This window comes from Thermobia domestica, chromosome 8 (assembly GCF_964235325.1).
Source record: "Thermobia domestica chromosome 8, izTheDome1.hap1.1, whole genome shotgun sequence".
NCBI lineage: Eukaryota > Metazoa > Arthropoda > Insecta > Zygentoma > Lepismatidae > Thermobia > Thermobia domestica.
In genome coordinates, this window is record NC_137461.1 from 156,311,546 (window position 1) to 156,326,015 (window position 14,470).

Below are 14,470 nucleotides of genomic sequence, written 5' to 3' on the forward strand. Positions count from 1 at the left end.
CGGTTCTGAGTAACAATGCTCTTTAATACCCGGCGTGACCTGTCACTTATGATTTTCTTCCGCCCACTGTTCCGCTTCGTCGATGTGGTTTTCCCGTGTGTTGTGTAGGCCGTCATCACTTTCAACACTGTCCCACGCGACACACCTATCACAGTAGCCACTGCCGTCACACTCACTACACATAACCGCGCACCAACAATTTGCCCTCTTTTAAAATCTGAGAGTTTTCCCATTTTACACTACCTCCGTCTGCTGCAGCCACTGGACACTGCTGTTCCACTACGCCTGACATAGTATGGAGACCGACCTAACACACCACCACCAGCGGTCCGGTGCTGCGGGCGCCACGACAGCACTGCCAACCCATACATCTGACGTGTTGTCAACTACAGATGTTTCCATTTTTCTGATCATTATCTGTATTTTCATTGGGCCTCAGAGTCGTGAGCTAATGAAAGACAGTAGCTTTGAAGAGTTGCTGACAAATACCAGAAGGCAGCTCGGCTTGCCTTCAAAGATGTGTGCAACAATTTGTTGAGTAATGCTAGGTCTGAAAACTACAGAGAACTGGCAGAACACATGCTATATTGTTACAAATGTATTTGGTGCAACATATCCCTCAAAATACATTTCCTACATTCGCATTTGAAATTTTTACACCTAATCTCGGAAATGTCGGTGATGAACATTGAACGATTTCAACAAGATATGTGAGCCATGGAAAGACGATATAAGGGAAAATGGTCACCAAACCTCTTGGCAGATTACTGTTGGAGTCTCCTACAAGACGGTTTCACCATCCACCCACTAACGGAAAATTTTCATGAAATGTTTCTATCTTTTAAGTACGTTTCACGCTGGTTTGTAGATTTCATGTTCGGTTTTTTAACAAAAGAGACCCATGAAATGCTGACAACAATTTACGAAGAATGTGTTGTCATCTTGAAGTAAGTTTATGAGTGATTTACACGTTTTTTTTAAAGGAGGGACACCACGCAAGATGCCCTTGAACTTGTCCACTGCACTGCACGCATCTAGGACATCATAAACTGAAGGATCTTTGTTTGGCCCAAGATCGTCGTTCAGTGCGAAAGATAGCGCAGAAAGTGGGGATTGGCCGTGAGACGGCTGCCGCATGGTGATTTAGGATTTAGGTAAACGCAAACTTTGCTACTGACTCGTACCCCACACTTTAACCCCGAAAGAAACTGAGCTTCAGCTTGATACCTATGGAAACCTCATCGATATGAAGACCCAAATTTCCTCGAAACAATCGTCTCGGGCGACGAGACCTCGTGTCTAAAGTACGACCTCAAAGGAAAATATCAAAGTATAAAGTGGCCAGGTCCAGGATAGCCGAAAAGCGAGAAGATGAGAAATGAGAAATCCAGCATCAAGACAATACTCGTAGTGTTCTTCGATTCTAAGGATCCCATCCATAAAGGAAAAAATTGAGGGGCCATTAAATGCCACTAAGTACGTGGAAATACTGAAACGCGTGGTGCAACGGATGAAGCTGGTACGCCTCCAGTATGCTAAGCGAGCGATTGGACCCTGCTCCAAGACAATGTCCGACTACACACTGACTTTCTGCTGCAGTAGTTCTCTTCAATACGGCAGTTGTTTCACTTAATTACATACTTACACCCCAGTCCTTTTCTTGTTCCCCAAATTGAAATAAACCTTGAAGGGCCTGCGTTTTCGGACATTTCGGACAACCAACTTGTCACGGCCCAGCTGAAGGTCATCCCTAAAGATGAGAACACAAAGAGTTTCCAGGACCTGTACAGCCGTTCCCAGAAGTGCATTACCGTCAAAAGGGATTACTTTGAAGAAAAGTATATGCTGTTTCAAATATAAAGAAAAAAGCAACTCATTCGAAATGTAGTTACATTCACCTAACTTTCTGGATGGAAGTTGTAAAAGTGTTAACTTAGTGTCACTTCATTGTCAAGCTGACTTTTCTATATCCATAAAATAATGACAAGTATTCCTAATGCTAACTATACAAAATGCTTAATATTCATTTTTAATTCAGTTGTTGTATTAAAATGGGACATCTAATGAAGAATGTTAAGGTACTTTTATGTAAGTAGAAAATGCAGGTGCATTCTGTATTCGGGTCAGGCAAATATAATTTACGAGTGATATGGAGTAATATTTTAGATTTCTATTTGCTCAGTATTGAAAGGGGGCTGTGTGATCAGCACAATGCTGCAACCGTCTTTACGCCTAGGTATTTCGAGGTAAATATTTTATAGGGGCTGGGTGAGTGTCTGATAGTAAGGGTGTCCCAAAAGTAGGTATACAGTCCCGTTGCTTTTTTTATATAATTTCGTGTTGTTATTCATGAGATAGACTTACTTTCTTTATTATTTGTTCTCAATGTGCTTTTACTCAGAAAAGCCAGAGCAAATAAATCTATAAGCTAGAATGCTGTACTTGATGAATACAGGGGTGTATACCTACTTGGCCCACAATTCTGTATAATGTCTGATGAAGCCAAAGTGCATAGTTGGCAAACTGTTGCACGTTGATTTTTTTAAAAAATGAACGTGTTGTTTGCTTAGCGAGTGGTTTGAATCAGATTTATGTCTGTTAAAATCAAAGTTTGTGTAATGGAAAATATTACCGGAGATCCGTTTGAACCAGGGAAGAATTGAAGGATAAATCCTGTCCCAATCCGTGCTGTTCTCTTTGTGGTAGACGCATTACTGACTAAGTCGTCGCTGTCCTAATACATTTTTTAGTTGTTCTTGTTTCAGTTAGGTAAAACCTAAACAATTTAGAGAATTGAATAGATTAGTTACAGCCTATGCACAACATAATTGTAATCTTCTCTGATTTAGCGCTTCTTCTGACCCAGCTTATAAAGAAAAATATTATTGCATATTTAGTTCAAATTTTTGTTTGATCTGTTTTCATACCATAAGAGGAAAAATTAAACTGCTAATTTTAATTAAATTAGAGGTACAAATCATTGAACGAAGCAACGTTTAGGGGCCCTGGTGGCTCAGTGGTAGAGCGTTCACCTCTTGTGCTTGGGGTTCCGGTTTCGATCCCAGCCCCCGCCAAGTGAACTTTGTAGTGGACAAACACCGTGTGCGTGGGTTTCCTCTGGGTTCTCCCGTTTCCTCCCACTTTATTCATTCCACCATTTCATTCATTACTCATCATCACCGTCTCCTTTAGCCTAACCGACATAGCCGTGGGCCGTAAAACTTAAAGATTCCATTTCGTTTCATTTTCAAAGCAAAGTTTAAATTAAAACAATAACTGTGTAACTTCACCAACTAACTGAACATATTAGCTTCATCAGGCACTGTAAGAACAAGAAGGAATTGCATCTAAATATAACAGGATCACCGAAACTAGTACTAAACGTTGTTTGGCTGGTCAGAACGGGATTCAGTCAATAATAACAAAAGGAAAATAAATACCATAAATCCCTTTTCCTCCCTTACCAGGCAGAAACCTAAGCTACAAATTAAGTCTTTTCAATAGCTTGCCCCACTGTTCCTCAATTTTAAATTCTGTCTTCCAATTTATAACACAGCTTTTCTGTCTTACAATGAATCTAGCCTTCTTCCCTTTTCTTATGAACATCCTTTGTACCCGTCCTAACACTTCAATCTCGCACCAATTAATATTAGGTCTATGTCCCGTGCCGTGATGTGCTTAAAAATAACATTTCTTTCTCTTTCGTTCTTACGTCATCTTTTGTGTTGGTTTAACCGTTCTTTCAGTTTTTTTTTGTTATTATTTTACCGCTATAACAACTGTTGCATTTACTATACCTTACTTTGTAAACCACTCCTCTTCTTTCCATCTACTTCTCTCGTCTTTCCTTCTTTATCCCTTTATTTACTGACGGTACTTTTAAGTACATGCAGAAAGAAAACGTTATAGAAAATCATTCGTACGTTGTGTTCGAACGGTACTTCTTGGTAACGCTTCACTCTGTTTTGCAAAACGACCAACAGCTGGCTGCACGATGTAGAAGAAATATTTTTCCCACCAAAGCCATTTTGTTTCAGCAATTCAGAAAGGGTGCCACGAAGTTTTCACTACTAAGGATTTGGAAGGTCCTGGAGAGTTAACTAAAACAGATAGGTGCTCAGATATTTTTTATTTTTATCAACGTACTCGGTATTCATGTATTCATTGTTTAGTTTCGGAATCTTTTGATTGTTGTGTGCGAGAAAGCCAATTGTTGTTTATTGCCTTTGAAGTACCGTCCGGGCTGGAAAGATAGATCATTGGCTCATTTTACTTCTTTTTGTTATTTTTATGGGAGAATTGAGTAAACTTCTCCATGTAATGTGAAATGTGTTTGCAACTTCTTTGAATGAATGAAGCATAGATTTATCTGACTTAGATGCAAGCAGTGGCGTATGTGGACAGGGGTTTAGGGGGTATTCGTCACCATGAATTTTTTATATAACATAATGTATATTTGGAAATAATCTGAAAAAATGGATACCGTAATCAAGTCAAAGTAAATAGGGAATGTTCGGGAAGGCATCTGATGATCAATCTTCCCATGCTGGTCGCGCCAATAATGCACCCACTAATACATTCAGATGTTTCATTGGTGCGACCAGCAAGGTACCCATGGGGAGAGTTTGGGATTCAATCTGATGAGCAATCACACTTCCGGTTGTGCTAGTAAATTTGTAAGTTTCTACTAGATTCCGCAGTAACATTAGTGTAAATAAAATGAAAATACAGCGCAACAGCCTGTTAGGACCAGGGCCAGCTAAGCGGCCTGTCTGCGGGGTGCACGTAGTCAGTGTGCCGCTATTCCCAGCCGCTTTGAGTAACCTCCACTGGTTTGATTCCTTTTTCGTCGGCACTCATTTTCGGAGGATGAGTGAACCTCTGGGATAGTGCTCTCAACGGGTCGGGTCAAGGTCCAACCCAACCCAACCTGGGACCCGATTAGCTCTAACTTGACTCGACAAGTGACTCGAGCTGCTCTGACCTGATCCGACCCGTTTGAGAGCACTACTCTGGAACTTAAGGCCTGAGGTGAACGGTTCCTCTACTACACCCACCGGAAATTGAACCGTAGTCGATTGATTGGCAGTCGGCCACCCTACCGACTGAGCTATAGGCTAGGCACATTTGAGTAAATAGGGCTCTAAAATTAACTTGTTTGTACGATATTTATGTAATTCTCCTACGATACTAACATTTTTAGATGGCTGAACGTAGACGCATGCTCCCCTCAGACGAAATCCGTTTTTGCTTGGAAAAGATGGATGACAATGTTGTAACACCTGAGGTTTCAAGCTACGAAAACAATGAAAATCCGAGTTCTGGTCAACAGGCAAGTTCTTGTTCCAGAGAATCGCCATTACCCGAAGATATGGAACCAGAAGTTGCTGTTCAAGATGAAGAAAGTTCGCTTCCATCGAATATTCCAATCGCAAGAAAATGGCGGAAGAAGGATGCAAGCACAACTATCCCGATTTTGACACTAAAGAAAGGTCCCATTACAGAAATATTCTATTCATAGGATACCGCTACTGACTATTTCCTGACATTTTTGAAAATAATATCATTAATAACATCGTCTGCCAATCCAATTTGTATTCCGTGCAAAAACAAAGGAGGATAAGCGTGGAAGAGATTTATGGGTTACTTGGTTTACAGTTTCTCTTTGGGTACCACAGACTTCCGAAAATCAAAGACTATTGGTGCAGTGATATAGATTTATGCGTTCCAATCGTGCCAAAATAGTCTAGGCTCAATAGAAATAGATCGAAATTAGTATTAATGTGTATACTAATTTCGACGTTATTTCTGTTGGTACTTAGGCTACCTTGTATTCAACTGTGGATATAGTGTTGCCAAAATGTCTTGAGCCGTGGCAAAAATGCGAACTAAAGCTCACCCTCGTCACACCCACGCGTTGAGCCAATAAGTGTTCAGCTGTTGCTAAACGGGAGAGAATTAGCGAAAGGGAGTGGAATTTCTTCAGTCGACAGCAGCGCTCAGAACAGAAGACTAGGTATCAACTCAATGTGGTATATCTATAGTAAATGTCTACATTTATTTCTGTGGTAATAAAGGTCAGTTGTTCACTTACAATGTCATATTTTATTTAAAAAATCACAAAACAAAGAGTTAAAACATTTTGTTGTATACTGTGCATTTTGTGAAAAATGACATTTCTGACCTGACGGTACTTTTGAGTCAAAGGGACCGCCAAAAATTCAGGAAATATTTTTTTAAATTGTTGCGCAAAAATATTTTATTTTACTCCAATTCAAGCAAAAAGCACTAAGGAGATCATGTCTAGCTTCATTGGTTCATAATGTCGTAAATAAAGGGTTATTCTTCCTCATGCGTAAAATATCCAAGAGTCTATACTATTATATTTTATCCTGTTATATTCAGACGTAACTCGCTCTTGTTTTTACAGTATTTGATGAAACCAATATGTTCCGTTAATTACCGAAACTGTTACACGGTTATCATTTTAAAATAAATGTTGCTTTGTTTAGTGATTTATTTCTAGTTTAAGCTATTTAAGATAGTGAAGATGAACTGAACCAGTTCGCTAATTTTAGATATATTCATGTAGAAAACAAAGATTATGCAAAATAGAAATAAGAAAAATGTAATTTAAGACTCAGGATACTAGATTCACAATGGTTGACTTGAGTATTTATTCCTGCGCTTTTCATTTCGTTTGGGATAAATTCTCTTTGTAATATTCTTTTTTTAAAGCAGATGTTTCATTTCTTCCTCTTCTTTTTTTAATCTGCTAAAATTTCGAAACGTATTTTCAGTTTAAGTTCATTTTATATGTGGTTAAAGATGTAGTGCATTCACATTTGAGTTAATTCAATACAGTGAAAGAGCAAACCCAATTTTTTTAAAAAAAAAAAAAGAAAAAAGAAAAAAGAGCTTGAACTTTTAACTTTAGTTCAAACAATTCTCGGCATTTTGATTGGCAGACATTGTAAATATTCTGCTTAGTCGAAGAAAACGTTCATTATAAGCATTACAACTGTAAAAGAAGTGATTTCAGTACGGATCGAAAGATGTGGAATCCGAACTATAACCTCCTACCAGGAATCGAAATGGGGTTTTCCATGCCAAATACGTATACTCTAATCCCTCAGAGGTGCATATTATTACAATCCAATTAAATAACAGATCAGTCTTCTTCTGAAGTAAAATGTTAATATGAGCGCCTCGTGGTCGCCGCCTTCTCCTTGTACGTGTGTTTAGAAAGAAATCAGAGCGTAAATCGGAGATTTTGAGGAAAACAATGACATCTCACGTTTTCTAAATTTCATGTAAACTGGAAAACAAAATTCAACGCTCCCATGCAATGAATTACAATGATACATGCCAAAGAAGCTTCTCCTCCCTCTATCTGCAGATACATCCCCTACTACCTGAAATGAAACCGTCAACATACTTTTCTGTGATCCAACTAGAACCCATCTCACTTAATAACTCAATTTCAGCGGAAGCGGCCCTTTCCATTGTCCTCCCCCGAAGCAGTCACAAATATATACTAAGGTGGTCCTTATTTTTTCGCTTCCAAGCATTTTTGAGTCCCACACTTTAAAATGGTTCCACATCAGACCAAAGTAATCTATGATATAAATTAGCCCAATTGAATAATATTAAATAATGCCCTCATCTATCTCAAGTATCCCATACATTTACAGTATGAGGCAAAGGTATCTTGTAAATTTGGAAAGACAATTGTAAATTAATTAACAGATATTAAATATAATGACTCTTACAGGATTACAGAAAAGTTTGAAATTCTCAGGTGTTTGTTTGTAGTAAAAGCTAATTCAAAATAATATGTTACGTGATTCTCTTATACCTGAATTCGACATAACGAACTTCAAGGTGGCTGCCACGATAACACAATGCGATTATATTTACATTTTCAAAATAATCCCTCTAAACTTTCCAAATTTACAGAGTGCATTCACTTATATTATATACTGTAAATACACTGAACATTTGAGGTAGCTTGGAGCACTATTTAATAACATTTAATTGATATATCTTTCTCATGGGTAGCTTTTGGAAATGTTCTAAGTGATAACACTCAGAACCGTAGAAATCCTAAAAATAACAACCGCCCTAATACTGTATCTATCTATATATCTATATCTAATCTATATCTTTATCTATCTATCGATCTGCCTAGATATATAACGATATGATGATTTTCAATCTATTAAGCTAGTAGAGGAAATGGTATATACGGTAAAACACTAGTGATCGTCACTGCACTAGTAGTCCTCGTTAATATAATCCTTAATATAGGAAAAATACGTGAGATTAAAAGTTCAGATATACGCTGCTAGCTTCGTTGCACTTCCTCTCATAGTGTCACGTGACGTGTAACAGAACGCTCGATGGAGGAATGTTTTTGAGAAAAGAAGCAAAATATGTGAGGAAACAATGTTTAGCAGAGAGTTCACTTGTGAAAAAGCATAAGCGAATCAGGTATGTTTTTGGGCATTTTTCAATTGCGATACTATAGTTTTATTTAATCTGAGAGAATGAACCTTAGATGTAATTTCCCTAGAATACGTTTGTCGTGCCAGATTTTACATTTGCAAGCAATTTTATGAGTTAATAAGTGTGACGACTACTGGATCGCATTTCACTTCCTCGTACTAGGATTCGTCACACCTGACGGCTACTGGATCATACTGTGTATATTTAAAAAAAAAAAAATAGTTGTCACGTAAATAAACAAATTGGAATACAAGTTTCACCCACTTTATTAAAACTGTGAATCTTGCCCTGTAGCTACAATCTGAGTTCGAAATCCTGGGAGGACGGAAGAAATTCCCCCTTTAAATATTTTAGGGAGAAAATTTCTCCCACTAGAAACATGCACGGGAGGAGAATAAAATGAAATAATGTCAGAAGTTTGCAAATTAATTAAATTTGATTGTCACGATTTCACACTCTGGTTACATCCAGTGGAGAATCATGAACAGGCATGTCCGTGGGAATGGGATCAGGCACGTGCATGGAGCCAGGAGTTGATCCAGGGGATCCAGTTCCCCCGAAAAAAATACTACTTATAGAAGATTAGTTAGCAATTTTCACATTAATTTTAAAGGTGACTAAAATTAATGATTAATTTTTTCAAGATACTGACAAAAGAGACAAAAGAGTAATTTTGCAACCTTAAAGTTGAAGCTTAGGGCTGTGCGATATTTTGATCGTAGGAATGATATTTTCAAATATAAGAATATCGATATCGAAATTTTTGATCGATATATATATATATATATATATATATATATATATATATATATATATATATATATATATATATATATATATTTGATATTATTTATATAGTTCGATATTTTTCGATACTTCGATATGTCGAACAAGTTTCGAAATTTGTTTCACCCCCTTCGAAGTGAAGGTTATGGCTACGGGCGTGATTAGGTATGAGGACGAGTTGAGATGAGACAATTTTTGTTACGACATTCGACACGAGACAGAGCTCTTCCGCTAGAAACAGCTACAGTTTTCAAGATGAGACAAAGCTTTCGCAGCACCTTTTTCGAGACTAGACATCCTCAAATGTTGACTCGTGCGCATCCCCAAGCCTCATCGTGAGTTACCAAGCAAAATGTTCATGAGCAATAATAGCAATTAAATACAATATAGGTAACATAAAAACATTTTTATTTTCATTCTTGAGTGCTTAAGGTAATGTATTGTTATTAATCTTGGTATTTTATAATATATTCTTAAGATTGAAGTGATATACAGTTAACTTTAGAATTCAGTTAACATATTTATTTCTGAAATTGGTTTATAAATGGATGTAAAAACATTTTATTTTCTTTCTTGAGTGTTAAAATTGATGTACAGTTATTAAGCTCAGTACTCAATACTCTATTCTTAACCCTTTCCCCTCGAATGCGGCGAGAGCCCCGACATTCGAAATTTACCTTTCCGCTCGTATGTCGGGGCTACCCCGCACTAATTTTGAGGCTTTAATTACTCGCATGTTGACAGAGCCCCGCTTGTATGATTTGGCCGACAACTTCTGCCATCTTTTGGCCGTCTATTCAACTCCTTACTCGGCCGTTCCTTAGTCGACAACTACTGCTAGTTTTATGCGTAAATCGGTGAAATGGTGGAACAAGTTATTTTTCTGGCTATTACAGCTAACAATTGTGAATAGTTTCTTATTATTCAACACACAGAGATAAATGAATCAAAATCCAAGAGTTGCCCATATTGACTACAGAAAAAAAATGATCACTCAGCTGGTAGGCAATGTCCGAAATATACAACACAAGCGAGGGAGGACGTCGTCTACAGATACGGAAGAAAGACTGAATGGTGCACCACATTTTATATATTCCAATCCAAAGAGCAATTCCAAAGACTGTGCAGTGTGCAGTGATAGAAAAGTAAAAGGTGGTAGGAGAGAAAATGTGTATTTTTGTAATACGTGCTCCAGAAAACCTGGATTGCATCCAGGTGAATGTTAAGAAAAATATCACACACAACGCAAATATAGGTAACAGATATGTAAAAGGGCAGTTTATGCTTAATTTCTGATGTATTTTTAAATAAAACAAAGGTATTGCCTGTAATGTGGTTGTTTATTTGTATTGAAATGGTAGTAAGCAGAAATCACTGAAATTATCTCAAAATAAATCCAAGCAGTACAGCTTGTTGTGTCAAAACAAATTCGATGGGACGGGGCTAACTTTAAACTAGGTTTTGAATAAATTATTTTAAATTATGTGAGTGACGAACAACGGTATACAATCCTGATGATCACTGAAATATTTCGATTTTGAGGTGACGACTACTGGTGCAATACAAGGGATTTACAAATATATTGTTTTTCCTTCAACGGCTATTCTACTTTCAATTCTAACTACATGGTCATGTATACAAAGGATCAGTGTATCTTTCCAACTATGGTACAGCTCCGAAAGATTCACAATGCTGACAAAAGAGACAAAAGATAATTTTGCAACCTTAAAGTGACGACCACTAGTGCTTTTATCCTATTTAAAGTTGGAGCCCAAGTACGTGATACTTCGGAGTTTAAATCTAACTATTGGATTCAGACCAAAACTATACACAACAAATACGAATACCATAGCCATTAGACTTTCAAAAATTAACTTTACTATAAGCTGTCGAGAGCGTATACTGTAAGTGTCATTTAAACTTGGAAAATTAAGGCGATAAAATAAAGTCGTTTCATCCATTTGGAATACACTTATTGTAGTGGTAATTTACCAATATTTTTAAAGATAATGAGATAGATTTTCTGTACCGAACAGCGTAAAAAGAACGTAATAAATGAAATATCATAATATTTGCATTGCGATTATATCTAATGCAAATAAAGTCTTCTTTCTAGCGAACGCCTTATCTGTTATCTGATATAGGTATGATATTAGTACTATTCAACAAAGAATGATTAAACTACAGTGTCCATATATGATTAGGAGTTAACTGATTAGATTTTAATATCCCTTTCCAGATCAAGATTATAGGACGCATATCATTCGCTTAAAATAATATTTGAATAACTATTTGGGTTTTTTCCAAGAGTTGATACATCTACTGGAAATTGAACCCACGAATAAAGTTATAAGAAGCGTGATAGTTACCCATCTGTGAGACGACAACATTTATATATATATATATATATATATATATATATATATATATATATATATATATATATATATATATATATATAATTTCAGGCAATTTACTTCGTGACTATCGAAACAAGACCGGGAGTTGGTAGTCGAGGCTGACTCTGAGATCGAGAAAGCATTATTGATCGAGACGTGACCGAGAATGAGACGACAGCTTTTCGCTTCGAGACGAGACCGAGACACACCGTCCCGAGACTGGATGCAGTTTTGTCTCGTCTTGTATTGATTCCAACCCTATGAGCGATATGGACATGTTCCAAGCTGGAGATGTATTCTAGTAAAGACCTATATACCCCGACGAATTACATTAATTAATATGATTAGCTTTTTCTTCAAGTTAAAAAAAGTACAGTCTGTTACTTTGTATAACGTATAGTAATAAATAACGGAAAAGCATCGTACCAGCTAAACTTACGCATTTGTACTGACGAAATTATCACTTTAGTTAAACTTGAAAGTGTAACGCACATCTTACATGACATTATTTAAAAATTTACTGTTGGCCTGAAATATTTTATATATTCTTTATGTTTAAAACATACTATTATATAGAATCGTATATATGAATACACAAGAGCAGAAATTGCATTTAATGTAAATAATTAATTTATCAAGTTCTTCTTCTTCTTTTAACTTGAACTATACTCTCGTTAGTAGTATGCATCGACCTTGATTTTTTATGATACAATCATTGTAAAAGAAAAAAATAAGCAATAAATCTGCCAGGTCACTATGCCATCAACTTTAGCCAAAACAATTTAAATAGAAACATTTTATAAAACAAATATGTGATCTGAGTGAGTGTCCATATTTTTGTCGTAAGTACATTCATATATAATACATTTTGAATATTAAATATGAATATATAAAATATATTTGCATTTAATAATTTATACATAATTGGTATGGTTTACCCAGCATTGTTAGGGTCGTCAAGTCTAGGAGGCTTAGGTGAGCGGGTCATGTAGCTAGAATGGAAGAAAGTAGAAACGCTATCAAAGTCGTGACTGGAAGACCAATCGGAAAACGGCCATTAGGAAGACCTAGGCGCAGATGGGAGGACAATATTAAGATGGATATCGCAGAGATTGGAATACAAAGTAGAAACTGGATGCAGTAAGCTAAGGATAGAAGTCAGTGGAGAGCTTTTGTGTACGCGGAATTGAACCTCCGGGTTCCATAGGCCATAGAGTTAGTTAGTTAGTTATATATAAAATATAGGATAGTGCTACTACTAAATATAGGATAGTGCTACTAATATAGGATATTACTACTAAAGGATTGGGTGCGCGAAATTAGTGAAAATATTTAATAATGTGTCGTGTCAAGCATATTATAGTAATGACCTACATAACAAGTATAAGGCACAATTTACTAATTTGATGAAAATATACAATCTCACAATTTATTGGAAGTATACTAATCTTTTGACTTTAACGTAAAATAGAATTATTACATATCTAGATTTATGTACATATTTTAGTCCGTTTTCTTAAGAACACTTAATGAAAACTAATGGAACTCGTTAAAATTACCCAGTAGTAAGTAATATTAGTCATATCCTGGATAATGTACTACTACGTGAATTTGGTTGGAATTGATTCCATGGTAGGCCTATATTAAATTGCCATAAACGGTGTCATAATATTTACGTCTAACGAGACTTATCGGTGAGATTAGATGTGATACTTAACTAAAAAATTTTTCGATAGGACATATTTTAAAAGAACCTATTATATAATATGCTATAGTCTGTTCCTATTTCTTTTAAATACCCCTGTCCTTGTTATTTTATCTGACATTAAAATACTTTGGGTGTGAAATGCTACGTTTGCCACGCTTGTTCTTTTGTTAATATAGAGACCTCCAAAATTTGAGCGCATTTAATTGTGTAAGGTTGCTAGTTTCCAACCCTGAATAATAGAAGTGTTAGTGTAAGCTTCCCTTTAACATGTAAATTTTAAATATGTAATAATCTCAGGTGACATGACCCGCCTTAAGGTGACCATCCAATATAAAAAAGTATTTAATGAAAATACTTTTTTATATTAGATAGTAATACTATTAATATGATGTGAAAGCAAAGCATGCCAAACAATCTCCTTCTGTTGATATTTGCATATTACATTACATTATATTACATCATTTAATCATTTTAATGTTTTCATAATACGAAATTTTACAAAAATTTTGTGTCAACAATATTTCTAGTCTAAGTTCAACAACGCAGTAAGTAAATCTGGCAAACCCTAAAACTTTTACACTGATGACAGCAGCAAAACAAAATGAAAAACAAACAAATGGTAAATATTGGAATGAACCTAAGATGGTGACATTAAATAAAAACATAATGGAATAAGTATATTCTTACAGTACGAATACTTCTTCTAGTTCTTTGCCTTTGGGTATTTTACTTTGTATTGGAGCAACTTGCCTTTTAGAACTGCCATACTTATTCCTTGTATGAGCAAGGTTATATAGGGTGGTTCACGTATTCCGTAACACGACCTTAACGCAGGTCTGAGTGCATGGAAATCTTTGAAACAAACAATGAAATGTTAATATTAAAGCGTAAATCTTTGAAACAAACAATGAAGTGTTAATATTAAAGTCCATGTACCGAATCAGGCAGTACTGTTTCTGAAATTAAGGAAACTGCGCGGAGTAACTTCGAAATTCTTAATAAAAGATAGAGGTTGATTTTGCTACCATTGGAACAATCGCTAAATTTTGAACTACTTTGTGAGGAAGCA

At 36.1% G+C, this 14,470-nt stretch overlaps 1 protein-coding gene across 3 annotated transcripts in view; it reads left to right on the top strand.

Annotated features, from left to right (window-relative positions):
- LOC145693305 (alpha-tocopherol transfer protein-like) overlaps positions 1–14,470 on the top strand; it is a 103,097-nt gene that overhangs the window by 32,187 nt on the left and 56,440 nt on the right. Inside the window, exon 1 of one of the 3 annotated variants that reach the window (XM_081769169.1) lies at positions 12,417–12,535. The exons of 1 other annotated variant lie outside the window; for it this stretch is intronic. The gene's annotated coding sequence lies outside the window, so the exon portion shown is untranslated. Of the gene's footprint in view, positions 1–12,416; positions 12,536–14,470 lie in introns of those variants that run through there. One more of the 3 variants, XM_081769171.1, reaches the window with a different exon arrangement.